Source organism: Scyliorhinus torazame, chromosome 2 (genome assembly GCF_047496885.1).
Source record: "Scyliorhinus torazame isolate Kashiwa2021f chromosome 2, sScyTor2.1, whole genome shotgun sequence".
In the NCBI taxonomy this organism is placed as follows: domain Eukaryota; kingdom Metazoa; phylum Chordata; class Chondrichthyes; order Carcharhiniformes; family Scyliorhinidae; genus Scyliorhinus; species Scyliorhinus torazame.
Genome location: NC_092708.1, coordinates 309,619,030 through 309,636,212, shown reverse-complemented (window position 1 = coordinate 309,636,212; position 17,183 = coordinate 309,619,030). Strand labels below are relative to the sequence as shown.

The following is a 17,183-nucleotide window of genomic DNA, read 5'->3' as shown; positions in this document are numbered from 1 at the left end:
ACACAGCGATAGGGGGTCCTCCTTCATGAGCGAAGAACTGCGTCAATTCCTGCTCAGCAAGGGCATTGCCTCGAGCAGGGTGACCAGTTACAACCCCCGGGGAAACGGGCAGGTGGAGAGGGAGAACGGAACAGTCTGGAAGACTGTCCTACTGGCCCTACGGTCCAGGAATCTCCCAGTCTCCCGCTGGCAGGAGGTCCTCCCGGATGCTCTCCACTCCATCCAATCACTGCTGTGTACCACGACCAACCAAACCCCTCACGAACGTCTCCTTGTCTTCCCTAGGAAGTCCTCCTCCGGGACCTCTCTCCCAACTTGGCTGGCAGTTCCTGGACCCATCCTGCTCTGCAAACACATGTGGGTGCACAAGTCGGACCCATTGGTCGAGAGGGTCCACCTCCTGCACGCTAACCCTCAATACGCCTACGTGGCGTACCCTGACGGCCGACAGGATACGGTCTCCCTACGGAACCTGGCGCCCGCTGGATCCCCACCCACACCTCCACTACCGACCCCATCCTCCCTCCCACCGGCGCACCCCACAACTGCCCCCTTCCCAGGTGGATCGGTAATTCCACTGGCCCCATCTAGGGGTGATGAAGCTGCTGAAGAAGCCAAAGCCATGCTGCCGGAGCCACGGATGTCCAAGCCAGCACCTGCATCACTGCCAAAGCTACGACGATCGCAGAGAACGACCAGGGCCCCCAACCGACTAATTGCTTCACTCTGACTGTAAATAATTACTGTAAATATTTGCGACATGTAATGAGGCAAAACACTGTGCTAATGTATACCGGGTACCACCATAACCTACACCTCTACAACTGTATAACGCGAGACCACCACCCCCGCCGGACTATTATTTCAACAGGGGGTGAATGTGGTAGTCGGTATTTGGGGTATTACGGTACCCTGAATAATGCTGTAAGACCATTGGTTTTCTCAGGGTGCTCCGGTTTTCTCCCACAGTTCAAAGATGTGCAGGTTAGATGGATTGGCCATACTAAATTGCCCCTTCGTGTCCAAAGTTTAGTTGGGATTACAGGGATAGGGCAAGGGATTGGGCCTAGATCGTGGGCTCTTTCAGAGGGTCGGTAAAAACTCGATGGACTGAATATTATAGTCCAAAATACAGTCCATCTGCCTGCTGCACTGTAGGGATTGTATGATTTTTATAAGTATCAAACTGATCTTCAATCAAAAATAAAATTGATCTTTTAAAATAGAACAGAAGATACAATGCCAGGGAGATACTGTTTGTAAATGGTTTGTAGACTTGCAAATATCTAATCTTCTGTACTCTGTGTACCTTAGCCAATCATCAATCCTGGCCTTTTCTGAGTTCCTGATCTTCACTGCTTAGCCATTGGTGGGCCATGCCTTCAGTGCCGTGACCCCATGCTCTGGAATTTCTCACCTCTCTGGGAAGAATTTTCCACTTCTTTCAGTTGCAGGAGTCGTGGTGGGTGGAGGCATTAAATTTGGTGTGATGGAAAAAGTCAGTTTCCCGCCTGTGGAAAACTAGTTTGGAATTATGTTCTGACTGTGGTGGGTTAAAGGTGAGTCGGGTTTCCCGTTGATCTGTGTCGCAAACCATGTTTGTATTAATTTGCATCTCATGAATACTCATTAAAAGGACAACTCGCCAAATTATATTCTGCTCCCAAATTGAATGGCTCGCTAGTGGATAATTAGAATGGTCTGTTTCCCGACTGTATGTAAGTGGTACACAGCTGGCGAACTTCAGTTCAACAATGACTTGGAGGTCAGTAGGTTCTGCTTTCTGCTTCCTTTAATAATGTTACTGCGAGATATCGTATGGCTGCGTCACAAGCTGTGTCAAGGGTGGGCATGGTAGGTGTTACGAACCATGCTGATGTTAAATGTGAGGGTATCGCAAAACGCAGAAGGGTCACTTGGAGCACTGTCATAGTGGTGTATATATTTTTTGGTTTAATGTGAGGAATGGTGTACAACCCAGTGAGGAACAGTCCAGTTGTTGTGTGAACAATTAATAAAGAATATTTATTGATTTGAAAGAAAGACAAAATCACACAAGATGAGATGGACTATAATATGCTATGACACTTAAGTACCCTGATGACTATACATACAAATTTACAATAAAACTATCCCTTGGTCCCCAAACCTACATTTGCCTGAACCCGGAGACACCCCTTTTCTCAAGTAACCATCCAACATTGAGTAAGTCTATGAGCTAAATCCTGCAAGTAATTACTACAACCAGGTTAATGTGGCCACATCTGGGAACTAGGCTTCATGTTCAGGGAAGGCGGAAAATGGCTACTTCTTTCGGGAGACTAAATCTACAACTTGCTGCAGTGTTTGATGTCAGCTGTCTCTCTCTCTCTGTTTCCTTAGTTACGGCTCTGCAGTTATACTGTTTCTTCTTTTGATGTTATTTACCTTGTGAAGTATTTAATGGTCTCATGGTGGGTGTGTGGGAGAGGGGGGTTGTCCTGAAAAGTCAGGGTGAATGTGACCTTGAGAAGAGGAGTCAGGTCAACAAAGGAAATGGGGAAGACATCAATATCACAAGGTTCGGGGCAGAACAGGAATATCCACATGGACAATGATGGGGTGACAGAGAAGGCTGGATATTGTCAGAACGAATGGGAATTAGGATGCTATGTGCATGGATGAGGATGGGAGGAACTTAGTGGGTGATGGGGGGAGGTTGAATGCTGGTCTCCCAGATGAAAATCAACTGCACCATTTTCAATCTCAATTTACAATGACACGGTTTGAGAAACAAGCGAGAAAACAATTGATCGGAGAGGAGCAATTTAGCACAGCATTTTTTTGCCGACTGAAGGGGCAACCTATAAATGCCCAGCTTAAGCCATGGAGAGATTAGCTCAACTGAGTGCTGGACTCGGGGGTTTAATGCACAATGAAAGAGCTTGGCTCCTTTCCTAATGGTGCACATTCAGGCGAGAGCATGACGTTAAGGTGCCGTGCTGCATATGGTCTGAATTAGCAGAAGATCCTTATGGAAGCATGTCCGAATGGATGTGGGGTCAAATACGGACATGTCTGCTGAACACAAGCACCATGGACCCTGCAAGCCTCAATGTTCCCAGTGCACTGGTTATAGCATTCAAAGCGTCATACTTGCAGTCATGACATAAGTGCAAGGATTGGTTATCAATAGTTATTGCCAAGGCCACTGGAGGGCAACAACCAGAAGCCTGACAGTGGATCCTCGGAATTGGGCCTTTTGACCTGAGTTAAAACCCTCATTTTGAATGTGCAGTCACCTGTCATCCTCCAGGATAATATTATCCTGCAAGGGGTGGCATTCGTGTGCCAGCTGCGGACTGAGGGCAAGTCAAGTATAGAGACTGCATTCCTGCCTTGCATATGGAGGGAGGCCATTCAATGGGAACTTCCATTGCTCAATTGTGTCCTTTCACAGATACAAGCAGCAGGTGAGAACGCAGGCTACAGGCAATTTCCTTCTGATTAGAATGAGGAGGCAAAGGTTCCGTCCCTGATCGGCACAGCTCAGGGAAGACCATTGCCCTGAGAAACAAGAGCCAATGGGGCCCCAGGAAGTTACAAATGTTGATGACGAGGAGCCAAACCCACAACGATGCTTGGCACGACCAAGGGTAATGCATCAAGTGATGGTGTGCAGCTCCGAGTGCAAATGCAGCAGAAATTGCCAGAGTTACAACATCATTGAGAATGGGGACGGATATCTCCATCCTACGTTTCAGTCTGCTAATGGCCTCTGATATATACAAGGGCAGGCAACAATTAATTACACAGTAATAATACAGTTAATAGGAAAGACGATCTGGTGGGCACCTTTTCCACACTGGTTGCCTGCACACTTCAGGGATTTGGTTATTCCTGACCTTAGAGGTGCTTTCAGGTTCTTCAGCGGATGCCTCTACCCTGGAAGTAATTGAAGACTCTTGTGTCAAAGGAAGACTCGTAGCATCAGTGGTTTGTTTGCAATCTCTGCTTCAATGAATTGACCAGAAGTCGCAGCCACGTGATCTGGTAGTATGGATGAAGGTTCATCCTGAGGTAGTTCTGGCATACACGGTGCTGGTACATTGATGTGTGTAGATAACAACTGATCTGCGTGTCGTCTCCACATTAGCTCATCTTCAGTTTGTACTGTATAGAAGACAGGGCCAGCTTGAGCCAATACAGTTGTAGAAACCCACTTCTTGCTGGTAGTATCACTGCGTGCCAAAACTTGCTCTCCTTGTTTATACAAGCGTCTTCTCAAATTCTCTTCTCTTCTCAAGATTTGCAACTGCCGATTTTGCTCTAATATCTCGGATGTCTCCGACGATGAGAGTAGATCAAATGTAGTTCTCAACTTCCTCTTCAGGATTAGTAAAGCTGAGAAACACTAGTCGTCACAAGTGTTGTGTTGTGATATGTCACCAAGAAGCTGTTTCGGGGGTGATGTAATGAACCTTGGTCCTTGGTGGCTTTCAATGCATGCTTCAAGGACTGAACAAACCTTTCAGCTAAACTATTCATGGATGGGTGGTAAAGTTTTATGTGTTGGATTGTAGCGCACAAAGACTCCGATAGACGAATAGAGTGAAGTCGATGAGGCTTTATTAAGCGTGACTATTTCCCCCGCAGTTCGGTAGTAGACTGCCTGCGGGGGAGGACTCCAGGTACTTATAGTCCGCCTTCAGGGCGGAGCTAGAAGTCAACGTACAGCCAGGACCCGGGATCTGTCAGCCAATGACATCATGGCTTCACAGTCCCACATGACCCCTAATGCATACTACCACATTCACCCCTTGTTAAAAATGAACCCGGCGGGGTGATGCTTCGCATGGTGGTAAGGGTTTACAAGGCTGGTCCTGGGAGCAAAACTTTCACATGGTATAACAGTATGTACAAGGTTTTTTTTTTGTTTCAAACTATTTACAGTAATCGTCAGGAAAAGACAAAATGTTCTCGTTAAAAGTCCACATTGTACTGTTAGATCGACGCCACGAGTCGGTCGGGCGGTCTGGTCGTCCATGTCGATCGCCTCGGCCCTGGTGGTGGTGGTGGTGCTTGTTTCGGTGTTGTCTTCTCCGGGAGCCTTACGGTTTCAGCTTGGGCTTCATCCCTGGTCGGGCCTGGGAGGAGGACTGATCCTCCTGGGAAGGGGGCGGTCGCGGGGTGCGGCGGTGGCAGGAAGGGGGGGGGTTGGATGATTGGTGTCAGGGGGGTGTGTGTGTTGCCGGCGGGCGCCAGATCTCGCAGAGAGACCGTGTCCTGTCGGCCGTCGGGGTACTCCACGTAAGCGTACTGCGGGTTCGCGTGAAGGAGGTGAACCCTTTCGACCAACGGGTCCGACTTGTGCGCCCGCACATGCTTTCGGAGCAAGATGGGTCCTGGGGCCGCCAACCAGGTCGGCAGCGACGTTCCAGAGGAGGACTTCCTGGGGAAGACAAGGAGGCGCTCATGAGGCGTTTGGTTAGTGCTAGTACACAGTAGTGACCGGATGGAGTGGAGGGCGTCCGGAAGGACCTCCTGCCACCGTGAAACTGGGAGGTCCCTGGACCGTAGGGCCAGTAGGACGGTCTTCCAGACCGTGCCGTTCTCCCTCTCTACTTGCCCGTTCCCCCGGGGGTTGTAGCTGGTCGTCCTGCTCGAGGCTATCCCGTTGCTGAGCAGGAACTGGCGCAGCTCGTCACTCATGAAAGAGGACCCCCTGTCGCTGTGGACGTATGCGGGGCAACCGAACTGTGTGAATATGGTGTTCAGGGCTTTAATGACTGTGGCCGCGGTAATGTCAGAACAGGGGATGGCGAATGGGAAGCGGGAGTACTCGTCCCCCACATTAAGGAAGTATATGTTGCGGTCGGTGGAGGGGAGGGGTCCTTTGAAATCCAGACTAACGCGTTCAAAAAGGCGGGAAGCCTTAATCAGGTGCGCACCATCTGGCCTGAAAAAATGCGGTTTGCACTCTGCGCAGATGTGGCAGTTCCTTGTGACTGTACGGACCTCCTCTAAGGAGTATGGGAGGTTGCGGGACTTGATGAAGTGGTAAAACCGAGTGACCCCCGGGTGGCAGAGGTCCTCGTGGCGGGTTTGGAGGCGGTTAATTTGTGCGTTGGCGCATGTGCCGCGGGATAGGGCATCGGACGGCTCGTTCAGCTTTCCGGGACGATACAAGATCTCGTAGTTGAAGGTGGAGAGCTCGATCCTCCACCTTAAGATCTTGTCGTTTTTGATTTTGCCCCTCTGTGCATTATCGAACATGAAGGCTACCGACCGTTGGTCCGTGAGGAGAGTGAATCTCCTGCCGGCCAGGTAATGCCTCCAATGTCGCACAGCTTCCACTATGGCTTGGGCTTCCTTTTCCACTGAGGAGTGGCGGATTTCTGAAGCGTGGAGGGTTCGGGAGAAAAAGGCCACGGGTCTGCCCGCTTGGTTAAGGGTGGCCGCTAGAGCTACGTTGGAGGCGTCGCTCTCGACCTGGAAGGGGAGGGACTCATCGATGGCGCGCATCGTGGCCTTTGCGATATCCGCTTTGATGCGGCTGAAGGCCTGGCAAGCCTCTGTCGACAGAGGGAAGGTCGTGGTCTGTATTAGGGGGCGGGCCTTGTCTGCGTACTGGGGGGCCCACTGGGCGTAGTATGAAAAAAAACCCAGGCAGCGTTTCAGGGCTTTTGAGCAGTGCGGGAGGGGAAATTCCATGAGGGCGCGCATACATTCGGGGTCGGGGCCTATTATCCCATTGCGCACTACGTAGCCCAGGATGGCTAGCCGGTTGGTGCTAAAAACGCACTTGTCCTCGTTGTACGTGAGGTTCAAGGCTTTAGCGGTCTGGAGGAATTTTTGGAGGTTGGTGTCGTGGTCCTGCTGATCGTGGCCGTAGATGGTTACATTGTCGAGATACGGGAACGTGGCCCGCAACCCGTGTTGATCAATCATTCGGTCCATCTCTCGTTGGAAGACCGAGACCCCGTTTGTGACGCCAAATGGGACCCTTAGGAAATGGTATAATCCCCCGTCTGCCTCGAAGGCTGTGTACTTGCGGTCACTTGGGCGGATGGGGAGCTGATGGTAGGCGGACTTGAGGTCCACGGTGGAGAAGACTTTATATTGGGCAATCCGATTGACCATGTCGGATATGCGGGGGAGAGGGTACGCGTCTAGTTGTGTGTACCTGTTGATGGTCTGGCTATAATCTATGACCATCCTTTGCTTCTCCCCTGTCTTTACTACTAGCACCTGTGCTCTCCAGGGACTATTGCTGGCCTGGATTATGCCTTCCTTTAGTAGCCGCTGGACTTCGGACCGAATGAAGGTCCGGTCCTGGGCGCTGTACCGTCTGCTCCTAGTGGCGACGGGTTTGCAATCCGGGGTGAGGTTTGCAAACAAGGACGGGGGTTGCACCTTGAGGGTTGCGAGGCCGCAGATAGTGAGTGGGGGTATTGGGCCACCGAATTTGAAGGTAAGGCTCTGTAGATTGCACTGGAAGTCTAATCCCAGTAATGTGGGGGCGCAGAGTTGGGGAAGGACGTAGAGCCTGTAGTTTTTGAACTCCCTCCCCTGCACCGTTAGGGTAACTATGCAGAAGCCTTTGATCTGTACGGAGTGGGATCCTGCAGCTAGGGAAATCTTTTGTGCGCTGGGATGGGTGGTCAAAGAACAGCGTCTTACCGTGTCGGGGTGGATAAAGCTCTCCGTGCTCCCGGAGTCGACTAGGCATGGTGTCTCGTGCCCGTTTATCAGCACCGTTGTCGTCGCCGTCTGGAGTGTCCGGGGCCGAGCTTGGTCCGGCGTTATTGAAGCGAGACGTGGTTGTAGTAGTTGAGTGTCTCCTTCGAACCCCGTGGAGCCGTCGACACTGGGGTCCATTGTTGCCGTCCAAGATGGCGTCGGGGTTGAACAAAATGGCTGCCCCCATGCATCGCACATGGCTGGGGGGTCACAAGATGGCGGCGGGGGTGGACAAAATGGCCGCCCCCAGGTGTCGTACAGGTCTGGGGTGGTCCAAGATGGCGGCGCCCTAACTCCCCTCGTGGTGGCCGGGACCCAAAATGGCTGCGCCTGCGGGTCGCACATGGGGCGCTGGGGGGGGGTTGGGGAGCCTTAGGAACGCGCGGGGCTCCCTCATCTCTGGGGACAGCGGTGGTCGGGACACAAATTGGTAGCGCCGGCGGGTCATACGTGGGGCGCGGGGGGGGGGTTGGGGAGCGTAAGCGGCGTGCAGGGCTCCATGTTCTCCCGGGACCGCGGTGGTCGGGACCCAGAGTGGCTGCACCTGCGGGTCGTACATGAGGCGCAGGGGGCGGGTTGGGGAGCGTAAGCGGCGTGCAGGGCTCCCTGTTCTCCCGGGACAGCGGCGACCTCGCGGGACCGGCACACAACCGCGAAATGGCCCTTTTCCCCGCAGCTCTTGCAGATCGCTGCGCGGGCCGGGCAGCGCTGCCGGGGGTGTTTCGCCTGGCCGCAGAAATAGCAGCGGGCGCTCCCGGTGCGACTTGGTGTTTAGACCGCGCAAGCCTGTGGGGTGTCCGGGGGGGGGTGGGTTTGTCGCGACGGGTACGTACGGAGCCCAATGGGCTGCCGCGCGGTCGGGGCCGTAGGCGCGTGTATTTCGCGCAGCCACGTCTAGGGAGGCTACTAGGGCCCGTGCCTCTGAGAGTCCTAGCGACTCTTTTTCTAGAAGTCTTTGGCGGATTTGGGAGGAGTTCATACCTGCCACAAAAGCATCGCGCATTAGCATGTCCGTGTGTTCATTTGCGTTCACCGATGGGCAGCTGCAGGCTCGTCCCAAAATTAGTAGCGCGGCGTAGGATTCATCTATCGATTCTCCGGGACTTTGCCGTCTCGTTGCGAGTTGATAGCGAGCGTAGATCTGGTTTACTGGGCGGACATAGAGACTTTTTAGTGCTGCGAACGCCGTCAGGAAATCCTCTGCGTCTTCGATGAAAGAGAAAATCTCCGTGCTTAACCTCGAGTGCAGGACCTGTAGTTTTTGGTCTTCTGTGACCTGGCCGGTGGCCGTTCTGAGGTAGGCCTCAAAACAAGTCTGCCAGTGCTTGAAAGCTGCTGCCGCGTTCACTGCGTGGGGGCTGATCCTCAGGCATTCCGGGATGATCCTGAGCGCCATAGTCCTTTTTAGTCATGCTTAATAAATTGTAGCGCACAAAGACTCCGAGAGACGAATAGAGTGAAGTCGATGAGGCTTTATTAAGCGTGACTGTTTCCCCCGCAGTTCGGTAGTAGACTGTCTGCGGGGGAGGACTCCAGGTACTTATACTCCGCCTTCAGGGCGGAGCTAGAGGTCAACGTCCAACCAGGACCCGGAATCTGTCAGCCAATGACATCATGGCTTCACAGTCCCACATGACCCCTAATGCATACTACCACATGGATATCACTCATCTTTAAAAAGTCCTTGAGCTCCTGATCCGTGATTGTGTAGCATTGTACTCATGGTACGTTACGGTTTCCCAAATCTGGCAAAAATCTTATCGAGCTTCTTGATGGTTCGTTTTATGTTGGCTGACTTTATTTGGATCACCTCAAGCCACAGTGTGCGTCTATGACAATCTCCTGAATGTGTGCCCCGCGTATCAAAGTCAATGTGTAGACATTGGCAAGAAATTTTAGTCCACTTACATGCAATGGGGACAATGCCGGTGCATTCCTTAGCCGCGCACATGACTGGCACAGTTCTGCTTTTTCTTCTATCTGAGCATCGGTTCCTGGCTACCAAAAGTAGCCACGTTTGTTTATTCAAACTATATCGCGGTGTCCTTCATGTGACAAGGGTAATCAAACAATTATAAGTTTGGTGGAATTATTACCCTCATCCTGTACAACAGGCATCTGACTTGTACTGTCACCTTCTGGAACTATACAGCCTTAATTCAGTATGCGTTCCTGCTATTTCTGGAATATCTTTGGATCTGTGAAAAATAGAAGATTTTGGGCGGGATTCTCCGCGATCGGCACGATGGCCCGACGCCGGCGTCAAAAATGGCGCAAACCACTCCGGCGGAATTCTCCACACATCCGGGGGCTAGGCCGGCGCCGGAGTGGTTGGTGACGCGCCAGCCGGCATTGAAGGGACTGCGTGAGTTAGCGCATGGACAGACCCGCCGGCGTGGTTCCGCGCATGTGCAGACCAGCCGGTGTATTCTGGCGCATGTGCAGAGAGGGGTCTTCTCCGCGCCGGCCATGGCAGAGCCCTGCAGGGGCCCGCGCAGAAGGAGGAAGTGCCCCCACTTCTCAGGCCCGCCTGTAGATCGGTGGGCCACGATCGCGGGCCAGGCCACCGTGGGGGCCTCCGCCGGGGTCGAATGCCCCTGCGCCCCCCCCAAGGACCGCACCAGCCAACTTACCTGCCAGGTCCCGCCGTGTGGGACCATGTCCAATCCACGCCGGCGGGACCGGCTAAAAACGGGTGGCCGCTCGGCCCATCGGGGCCCGGAGAATTGCCGGGGGGGCCCGCTGCCAACGGCCCCCGACCGGCGTGGCGTGAATCCCGCCCCCACCTGAAAACCGGCGCTGGAGAATATGGCAGCCGGTGCTGGGGTGGCGGGGCGGGATCCACGCTGCCCTCCCCGGGGATTCTCCGACCCGGCCGGGGGGGGGGGGGGGTCGGAGAATCCCGCCCATGGCCACTACTGAGTGGTATCTGACCAGCAGGCAAAGGCAAACGTGACAATGCATTAGCATGGCTCTCTGACTGATGGTATTTGATCTCAGAGGAATGTGTAGATAATATTAAAGGCCATCGTTGAGGTCTGCTTGCAGCCAACAAAGGAATAGCTTTATGTGGCCCAAAAATTGCTGTTTATGCCCTGTGATCCATCAGCAATGTGAAATGATGACCAGACAGATACTGGTGAAATTTTCTCACACCAATAATAATACTCAGTGCCTCCTTCTACAACTGAGTGTAGTTTGTGTTTAGATATATGACGTAAAAGCGACTGGTCTTTCTTCCCCTTCCACAGAATCATACAATGTGCATGTATGTTTGTACCTAATTAATGGAAAGAAATCAAAAACCACATGCGATATAACCGCCTCAACTCCGTTTGGTGAGACTTCACAGGCATGTTATAATGGTAACTTCAGGTTGAATTGTACCAACACTTTATACTTCTTCGGTACTTCTTTGGCTGACTGATATTTCTTTTCGCACTCTGATGTCCATTGTCATGCTTGTTTTACCGATAACAAGGAATGTAACAGTATAAGTAGGACTGCTAGATTTGGAACGGATTTTCCACAGTCGTTAATTAACCCAAAGAATGACTGTGTTACATTCATTGGTCATGGAGCCTTGTATAATAACCATCATCTTCTTAGGTGTCTTGTGTGAACCCTTGCTGTCGGTCACATGACCTAAATGTTGTATGGATGTTTGAAAGAAGTCACACTTATCTTTCCTGACACGAAGACCATCCATCTGAAGACATTTCAATGTGGGCTTGAAGTTATGTAAGTGCCCCTGTTCATTGATACCAGTAATCAGCATATTATCAAGGTAACACTACTGACTGTTGAAGTAGAGCAGGTGCTTAATCTTTTGCTCTCTGCCACACTCTACCTCCATGTCTTACTGTACTGCATGTGGCGAGCTCTGCAACCTGAAATTCTCAGGATGCCGGTTTACATTTAAAGTATGGACTTCAACACTAATCCCTGTAACACTCCACTAATTACAGGTTTCCAAACCCAACAGAGACCCAATTATCCAAACTCTCTGCTTCTTGTTAGCTAACCAACCCTTTATCCATGCTTCTCTGTTACCTGCTAAACTATGCGCTCTTAACTTGTGTAGTAGCCTTTGATATGGCACATTATTAAATGCCTTTTGGAAATCCATGTACATCATTTCTATAGGTTGCTCTTTATCCAGCTTGCATGTTACTTCCTCAAAGAGCTAGGATTAGTTTCTAAAATCAGATCTAAGTTCTGCAGTCATGCCAATCTAGCCATGAATGTGGTGGACAATTAAACAACTAACATGAGGAAGAGGCTCCACAAACATCTCCATCCTCAATAAAGGGGAAGCCGTGCACATCGATGCAAAAGGCAAAGCTGAAGCACTTGCAACCATCTTCAGTCAGAAAGGCTGGCTGGATGATCCACCTTGGCTTCCTCCTGAATTCCCCAGTATCACTGATGCAGTCCTCAGCCAATTTGATTTACTCCACGTGATATCAAGAAACAGCTGATGGCATTTGATACAGCAAAAGCTATGACAATGCACTAGCAATAATACTGAAGACTTGTGCTCCAGAACTGGATATTGTAGAAAAGTGTAAGTCAAATAATTAGTTTGTAGTTTAATTACATGTAATGATCCATTTACCAAATATTATATTCTGTTTAATTGTAGTCAATACAGGGCACTTAACACATCTCATGACGGGATCTCAGTTATTAGTTACATTCACATTTGACAGGGGTTAAATACCACAAGGCCCCAAGCCATGTAAAGTTATACTTCCATGGTCTAATTACAGAGCAAGTGCATCAAGGTTGAGCAGTCTGAGTCCGGGAGCATCATATTCCCTGCCAATTAAAACTTATCAGTGGTTCTCACACCTATTACTGAGCGGGGAGTTAGAAAGGCCGACTGAGTAAAGAAATCCTTCGCAATGAGGAACCAATGAGAACAGGCTACACGAGACTGGATTCTGTGTCATGAGAACGGAATAATTTGCAATCTAGTTGTGCGACACTCCTTGGGGATGAACGTCCAAAATATGATAGAATGTTTCATCAAGGTGGAGAGTGACGCTGTTGCTTTTGAGACCAGAGTGAATCTTAGTAAAGGAAACTACGATGATATGAGGCGTTAGTTGGCTGTGATCAATTGGGGGATGTTACTTGAAAATGAAATGAAATGAAAATTGCTTATTGTCACAAGTAGGCTTCAAATGAAGTTACTGTGAAAAGCCCCTAGTCGCCACATTCCGGCGCCTGTTCGGGGAGGCTGTTACGGGAATCGAACCGTGCTGCTGGCCTTTGGTCTGCTTTCAAAGCCAGCGATTTAGCCCTGTGCTAAACAGCCCCTAAAAGAGTTAACCGTGGGTAGGCAATGGCAAACATTCAAGGAGAGCACGGAGGACTGCAAAAATTGTTTATTCCTGTCTGGTAGAAATGTAAAATGGGAAAGGTGGCCAATCCATAGCTTACAAGGGAAATTGGAGATAGTATTCAATGCAAGGAAGAAGCATACAAATTGACCAAGGAAAACAACAGGCCTGAGGATTAGGAGCAGTGTAGAATTCAGCATAGAAGGACCAAGAGATTGATTAGGAAGGGGAAGCTAGCAGGGAACATAAAAACTGACTGTAAAAGTTTCTCTAAGTACAGGAAGAGGAAAAGATTGGTGAAGATAAACGTAGGTCCCTTACAGTCAGAAACAGGGAAATGGATGATGGGGGCCAAAGAAATAGCTGAGCAACTAAATACATACTTTAGTTCTATATTCACAAATGACGACACAAATAAAATACCGGAAATGTTGGAGAACGCAGGGTTTAGTGAGAGGGAGGAACTGACGGAAATCAATATTCGTAGAGAAATGGTGTTAGGGTTGAAGGCTGAAAACCCCCCAGGGCTGGAAAATCGACATCCCACGGTACTTATGGAAGTGGCTCGAGAAATAATGGATGCATTGGTGGTCATCTTTCAGGATTCTGTAAACTCTGGAACAGTTCCTGCAGATTGGCGGGTAGTTAATGTAACTCTTATTTAAAAAGGGAGGTAGAGAAAAAACAAGGAATTACAGACAAGTAAGCCCCATGCAGGTAGTGGGGAAAATTTTAGAATCCATTATCAAAGATTTTATAGCAAAGCATTTAGAAAACAGTGGCAGGATTGGACAGATCAGCATGGATCTATAAAGGGGAAATCATGCTTGACAAATCTACTGGAATTCTTCGAGGATGTAGCTAGTCGAGTTGATGAGGGACAGCCGTTAGATTGGATTTATCTGGGCTTTCAGAAGGCTTTTAACACAGTCTCGCATAAGAGATTAGCATTTAAAATTAAAGCACATGGGATTAGGGGTAGTGTATTGAGATGGATAGAACATGGCAGACAGGAAACAAAGGGTAGGAATTAATGAGTCTTTTTCAAATTGGCAGGTAGTGACTAGTGAGGGTACATCAGGGATCGGTGCTGCGAGCCCAGCTATTCACAATATGTATTAATGATTTAGATGAGGGAACAAAATGTAATATCTTCAAATTTGCAGATGACACCAAGTTGAGTGGGTAGGTGAGCTGTGAGGAGGAGGCAGAGATCCTTCAGTGTGATTTGGACAAGTTGAGTGAGTGGGCAAATGAATAGCAGATGTAGTGTAATTTGGATAAAAGTGAGGTTATCCACTTCGGTAGCAAAAACGAGAAGGCAGACTATTATCTGAATGGTCATAAATTAGGAGTGGGGAATGTGTAACAAGACTTGAGTATCCTCGTGCACCAGTCACTGAAGGTAACCTGCAGGTGCAGCAGGCGGTAAAGAAGGCAGAAAATGGATTGCTGGTTTTGATTGCGAGAGGATTTGAGTACAGGAGCAGCGATGACTTGCTGCAACTATACAGGGCCTTGGTGAGGCCACACCTGGAATATTGTGTCTCCTTAGCCGAGGAAGGATGTTCTTGCAAAAGAAGGTGTGCAGCAAAGGTTTACTGGATAGATTTCTGGAATGGCGGAACTGATGTATGAGAAGAAATTGAGTTGGTGAGGATTGTATTCGCTAGAGTTCATAAGAATGTTGGGAGGGATATTATAGAAACCGAGAGTTCTAACAGGACTAGAAAACGTAGATGCAAAAGGATGTTCACAATGGTGGGGATGTCCAGAACCAGGGGCGAAATTCTCCGTTATCGGCGCAAAGTCCGCCGATCGGCGCAATAAACGGCGCAAATCTGACTTGCGTCACGCCGGAAAAATCGTTGCAAAGTCTCCGGCCCGAAATGGGCTAGCAGCGACGTGACGGGATCCGCGCTTGCGCACGTGGTTCACGCCGTGCAGCGTCATACACGCCGCATGGCGTGACAGCTCATAAGGCCGTGCTGCTCCCCCCCACCCGACCGGAACACCCGACCGGAACACCCGACTGGATGGCTGGCCGCCGCTCAGCCCCGAGGTTCCAGTCACGGGATGTGGAGGCGCTCCTGGACGCAGTGGAGCAGAGGAGGGAGGCCCTGTATCCTGGGCACGGCTGCAGAGTTGCCCCACGCCACAGCCGGCGTCTGTGGAGGGAAGTGGCAGAGGCCGTCACCACTGTGGCCCTGACACCACGGATAGGCACCCAGTGCCACAAGAAGGTGAACAACCTCGTCAGAGCAGGCAGGGTGAGCCTCCCCCATATCCCCCCTCCCCCATATCCCCCCTCCCCCATATCCCCCTCCCCCATATCCCCCCTCCCCATATCCCCCCTCCCCCATATCCCCCCTCCCCCATATCCCCCATATCCCCAAGTGAATCCAGCCCTAACCTTAACCTCTGCAATACACGCGCAACCGATGGCATGCATTCATATACCTGCCCAACACTGTTGCCTTTTACCCCTGCCACCACCCCCAGCCCCACCCCCCTCACAGGAGAAATGCGCACACAACACCAGGGAGCATGTGAGGACTGGAGGAGGCCCCGCTGATGAGAGGCCACTGACCGAACACGAGGAAAGGGCCCTGGAACTGGCTGGCGGACCTGAGGACCGGGAGGTTGCTGATGCAGAGATCGGGGGCGTACTAGCAAGTGAGCCACCGACAGCCCGTCCCCATATCCCCCCTCCCCTATATCCCTGTAGCGCACAAAGACTCCGTGAGACGAATAGAGTGAAGTCGATGAGGCTTTATTAAGCGTGTCTGTTCCCCCGCAGCTCGATAGTAAACTGGCCTGCGGGGGAAGACTCCGGCTTCTTATACTCCGCCTTCAGGGCGGAGCTAGAGGTCAACGGCCAACCAGGACCTGGGATCTGTCAGCCAATGACATGAGGGCTTCCAGTCCCACATGACCCCCAATACATACTACCACATTCACCCCTTGTCAAAAATGAACCCGGCGGGGTGACGCTTCGTATGGTGGTAAGGGTTTACAGGGCTGGTCCTGGGAGGAAAAAACACATTCACAAGGCAATACAGTATTGTACAATTTTGTCCTGTTGCAACTATTTACAGAGGGTATGGGAAGAAAAGCAAAATGTTCTTGTGAAAAGTCCATATTTAGTTTTAGATCGACCCCACGAGTCGGTCGGGTGGTCTGGTCGTCCGTGTCGATCGCCTCGGCGCCGGTGGTGGTGGTGCTTGTACCGGTGTTGTCGCCTCCAGGAGCCTTACGGTTTCAGCTTGGGCTTTATCCTTGGTCGGTGCTGAGGGGAGGGGAACCGATCCTCCTGGGAAGGGGGCGGTCGCGGGGTGCGGTGGTGGCAGGAAGGGGGGGGTTAGGTTGATGGTGTCAGGGGGGTGTGCGTGTTGCACATGCTTTCGGAGCAGGATGGGTCCTGGGGCCGCCAGCCAGGTTGGCAGCGACGTTCCAGAGGAGTACCTCCTAGGGAAAACAAGGAGACGCTCATGAGGCGTTTGATTAGTGCTCGTACATAATAACGACCGGATGGAGTGGAGAGCGTCCGGGAGGACCTCCTGCCACCGTGAAACTGGGAGATCCCTGGACCGTAGGGCCAGTAGGACGGCCTTCCAGACCGTGCCGTTCTCCCTCTCTACTTGCCCGTTCCCCCGGGGGTTGTAGCTGGTCGTCCTGCTTGAGGCTATGCCCTTGCTGAGCAGGAACTGGCGCAGCTCGTCACTCATGAAAGAGGACCCCCTGTCGCTGTGGACGTAAGCGGGGTAACCGAACAGTGTGAAGATGCTGTTCAGGGCTTTAATGACTGTGGCCGCGGTCATGTCAGAACAGGGAATGGCGAATGGGAAGCGGGAGTCTTCGTCCACCACATTAAGAAAATATGCGTTGCGGTCGGTGGAGGGGAGGGGCCCTTTGAAATCGAGACTGAGGCGTTCAAAGGGGTGGGAAGCCTTAATCAGGTGCGCAACATCTGGCCTGAAAAAATGCGGCTTGCATTCCGCGCAGATGTGGCAGTCCCTTGTGACTGTACGGACCTCCTCTAAAGAGTATGGGAGATTGCGGGACTTGATGAAGTGGTAAAACCGAGTGACCCCAGGGTGGCAGAGGTCCTCG

At 51.2% G+C, this 17,183-nt stretch overlaps 1 long non-coding RNA gene across 2 annotated transcripts in view; it reads left to right on the top strand.

The window, feature by feature from the left end:
• The first annotated feature begins 1,363 nt into the window (after positions 1-1,363).
• Positions 1,364-17,183, top strand: part of LOC140407890 (uncharacterized) — a 70,470-nt gene continuing 54,650 nt past the window's right edge. For both annotated transcript variants that reach the window (XR_011939866.1, XR_011939865.1), the window contains exon 1: positions 1,364-1,559. This is a non-coding gene — a long non-coding RNA (uncharacterized lncRNA). The remainder of the gene's footprint in view (positions 1,560-17,183) is intronic.